Here is a 3,995-nt window from a genome sequence, read left to right on the forward strand (position 1 = left end):
TTGGCCCAGAGAGACGGGAGAGGAGGAGGAGGAGGTGACTCTCTCTTTTAAGCCCTCGTGTCTGTATGCATGGTGGCATGTCCCAATGTAAATCACTGTCTCAGCACACACCAACACCTCTCATAACTAACTAACTACTAGGCTACTGTTGATGATGCCACAGTGGCTGGCTAGCGGGCCAGGTTAGACCTATACTAGCCTTTTCCTCCGTTAACCTTTTCCTACCATCTTTGTATTGTACCCTTTGTACTGTGCATTTTATGTGTCGTTTAACAAATGTATAGACTGTTTGAATGTTTAGAATAGAATATAGATATAATAGAATGTTTGTTAATGTCCTTCACATTTTCACCTTGTCATTTCTATTCTGAAATGTTTATGGTTTATATAGGATGAGACTTTTCCTAAAATGGGCTGGTTTCACAGACATGGATTAGGCATAGTGTTGGATTTGCAGGATTTTTCCATCTGAAAAGCCAGCCAAAGGTTTCTTATTTTTCAGGCATAAAATACATTGTCATTACCAAACCATTCCAGACCAGACATTAGTCAAAATAAGTGGTGTGGATTAAAAGATTAGCTACCTGATTAGCTATCAGATTAGCTAAATCTCATTTCTAGAAAAGGTTTGAGATGGTGTATCCCAAACCTTGTTGTTTACCAAGGGTCCATCATTACTTCCTTTCCTTTACCGTTATCCACAGAAGGTAAGGACGCCGGGGGCCCTGGAGGGGTGTGTGGCTCCTGGCCCTGGCCCCGGCCCCGGCCCCGGCCCTGGTGGTGGAGGGGGAGGCAATGAGAGGGACCCACTCCACCCTGCTAGGACCTGTGAGGGGGACAGTGGAGAAAAAGCTGCTAGGACCTATGACTCCATGATGTCACACAGCCACAGCACCCTGCTCAGCAAACCCTAGAATACACCCCCAAGGTGGGCTAGGGTTACCATGGTAACAGCACACAGAGGGCTTTGTAATTGGGGGGTAGGAGTATTAATGCCGCTGCCATGATGTTTCCTGCTGCTCCGCACTGCATGGGGCATGCTGGCGTGCTACGAGTCTAGCTGAGGGGCTTGGCCTTGGTTTGCTTCATCTGCGTGTCACTGCGCTACAGATTTTCTTCCCACAAATATAGTTTCAGGGATCAAAATTTAAGACTGATGTGCTGGTCTCAAGGCATGCTGTGCTTCTCGCTGCATGTGGGATGGGAATTAACATGATCTGAGTAGCAGTGTTCTTAAACTTTGTCAGCCTGGCACCCAAATGAGAAATTCAGTCTCTCATCGTTAGACCCAGGCTCCTTAAAATCCATTGGCACTTTTCATGTGGGCACCAACCAGCAGTAGGCTTGTGACTCATTTTGGGTCCAGAACCATAGTTTAAGAAAGACATGATAAAAAGGATGAAGGGCTAACAGTGGGGGTTCTGGTTTAGAGGAGGTTTGGTTCTACAGCATGAAATGGTTGTTGGTTTTTAGAAGTTCTCGATATTAGTTGGTTGGCTAAGACCTGAACTGCTGTTCATGGCTGCTTTTTATACATTGTCTTAATGTGAAAGATTTGCTTATCATTGAGTTTGTTTATTTTTGTGCATGACTGAGTAATGATGTACAGTATTCGGGGCATGCTTTCCCTCCAGCCATAGAATACTCGCAGATCACTAGTAGGCTGAGATAACAGAGATGTCACAGACAAAACTGATTTGGAAAAATTAGTCTGACATGCGACATGAGCAGCACAGGCAACATAGACTTCACCTTTTGGCTAATCTTGTGTATTGTAAAGGTGTCATTTTGCACTAGGTACACTGATGACATCTGGTGTTAGAAGATGGAAGCGCAAGTGTGAATCTTGTTTCCTTCTTTCATGAGCATAGCTAATCTTACATGACCACTAACTACAATGGGCATGTTCAGAGGGTTTTATCATTGACCAGTAAATACTGTCCGGTGTCAGTCCGCAGATTTACTGATAATTAATTAATTTTATTTTATTTTATTTATTTTTATTATTATTTATATTTTAATTTTATTTTTCAGTTCATAATTGAAAATCCTGTAGTCTAGTGGGCAGATGCCATGTTCATGAAACGGTCTCATTATTTATTCAAATAGAACATCTGGATACCCCAAACAAACTTGTTAAACCCTCTGAACACGCCCCAGCTGTGCAACCTTGTGCATCAAATCTTCTCACATCTATTCTCATTCATACGCTCTGAGATTTGATCTTCTTAGTGCTATTCTATTATGATTTGCTTTCCTTCTTCTCTGACGCCGATTTTCTCACCATCACTGGTCCTCTGTCTCTCTGTAGGACTATGAGAAGCTGGCGCAGGGTGGCGTGGCAGAGTTGACTCCACTGTCCTCTCGCCGATCCTCCAAAGGTAGGAGCGCTGACTCCTCCCACCTCCACCATGGCGTTGCGGAGACCCTCTCGCTCCGTAGGTCTGATCCCCTTCCCCAGAAACTACTGGCCCACTTGGCTGAAGCGGGCGGGGCAGAGTTCTGCCCGCTCAGCCCCTACGTGCTCCGTCTCTCGGGGGCGGGATTCGCCTACTACGCTCCAGGGCCAGAGACCTCCGTGTGAACACAAACACACACTCTGACACTATGCGAATTGTGTGAGCATATCCCAAGATGTGTGACCAAGATCTGCGTCTCCAAGGATTTCTGAAACAAAACAATACTGAATACACACCAACCTGTTGACACACAAAAGCAAAAGCATGGAACCTCCACACTGAGTTCACCATGTGCATTTTCTGGGCCACGCCTGTCTGGACATCCCTTTAGATATTATCGACCTGACCTCTCATCCTCATACTTTGGTAACGTCTTCGTTTTGTTTCAGTCTTGGTCTCGTCAAAGTTCCTACCCCGACTCTCTGTGTGAAATTACTTGAAAAAGTCTGCTGTCTAAGACTCTTACTTAACACAAGGGGAACCATATATGAATGTGCGTTGTTTCATGCACTATGGAACTGTCCTATTTCAACATGTCAGTGGTTCGGGCCTTTTTGTATTCTTTTTCCTCCTTTTCATCGTCACTTTCTTGCCTGTTCCTCCAATCATCTTCTTTTGCTTCTGTGCACATGTTCTCTGTTGAAAACATTTATGTATGTGGTCTGGCCAAGTAAGGGCAGCCTTCAAGCTACGCCCTATAGGTGTGTGTGTGTGTGTGCGTGCGTGCATGTGTGTGTGTGTGTGTGTGGGTGCTTGCGTGCATGCATATACTGTATGTGTTGTTGTGACACACCTTTGCCTTACAGTTACCACACAGCAGCAGGCTAGGAGCCAAAGGAGAAAGGTGTAAAAGCAGAACTAACACTAGTGGTGTATTATAAGCCTTACACACACCCATCAGCTGAAAGAGGGATAGGGAGAAGGTCCGAAGAGGGATGTACAGTATTCTAGCCACCCTGCCTTAATTCATAGATTCCCATTTTCAGTGGATTAGGTTTCTAGGTCAGTTTAAACATGTTTTTAAGTGTATGTGGATGATTATGTGTGATGTTCTGAGGGTATATATGTTCGGTACAGTGTGTTCATTTTTCTTCTTCCTCCTTTCTTTTGCCATCTCTATTGTGTCCATCTCTGCTTCCCTCCTTATCAGCCAGCGAAGCATGTAGGATCTCAGCGCTGCATGCTGATCTATTCTTCTCTCCGTTGTTCCTCGGCCTCCTTCTCCCAGACATCATTCATCATGAACCATATCATGACACCTTTTCTTTCCCTGAACAATGAGCACACTGTACCCGCTCCCGCCACCGTGTGGCCGTGCATGGTAACAGCAGCAGTGTTAATAATCAAGGGCAGACGCTGAGGTAAAGCTCTTGGAAGTGCATTGCCCAGCAGTCCCAAGCTGAAAGGGTCTTTATTTATGGATGTCCTAAATGACTCGCTATTACTCACTGTTGCATTGTGCTTACTTTGTTTAATGACTGTGTATGCTTGCTGCCATGCTCTGTGTTATGCAAAAGTTTATGTCGGGTCTCTTAA

This window comes from Centroberyx gerrardi, chromosome 10, assembly GCF_048128805.1.
Source record: "Centroberyx gerrardi isolate f3 chromosome 10, fCenGer3.hap1.cur.20231027, whole genome shotgun sequence".
Taxonomy (NCBI): Eukaryota; Metazoa; Chordata; class Actinopteri; order Beryciformes; family Berycidae; genus Centroberyx; species Centroberyx gerrardi.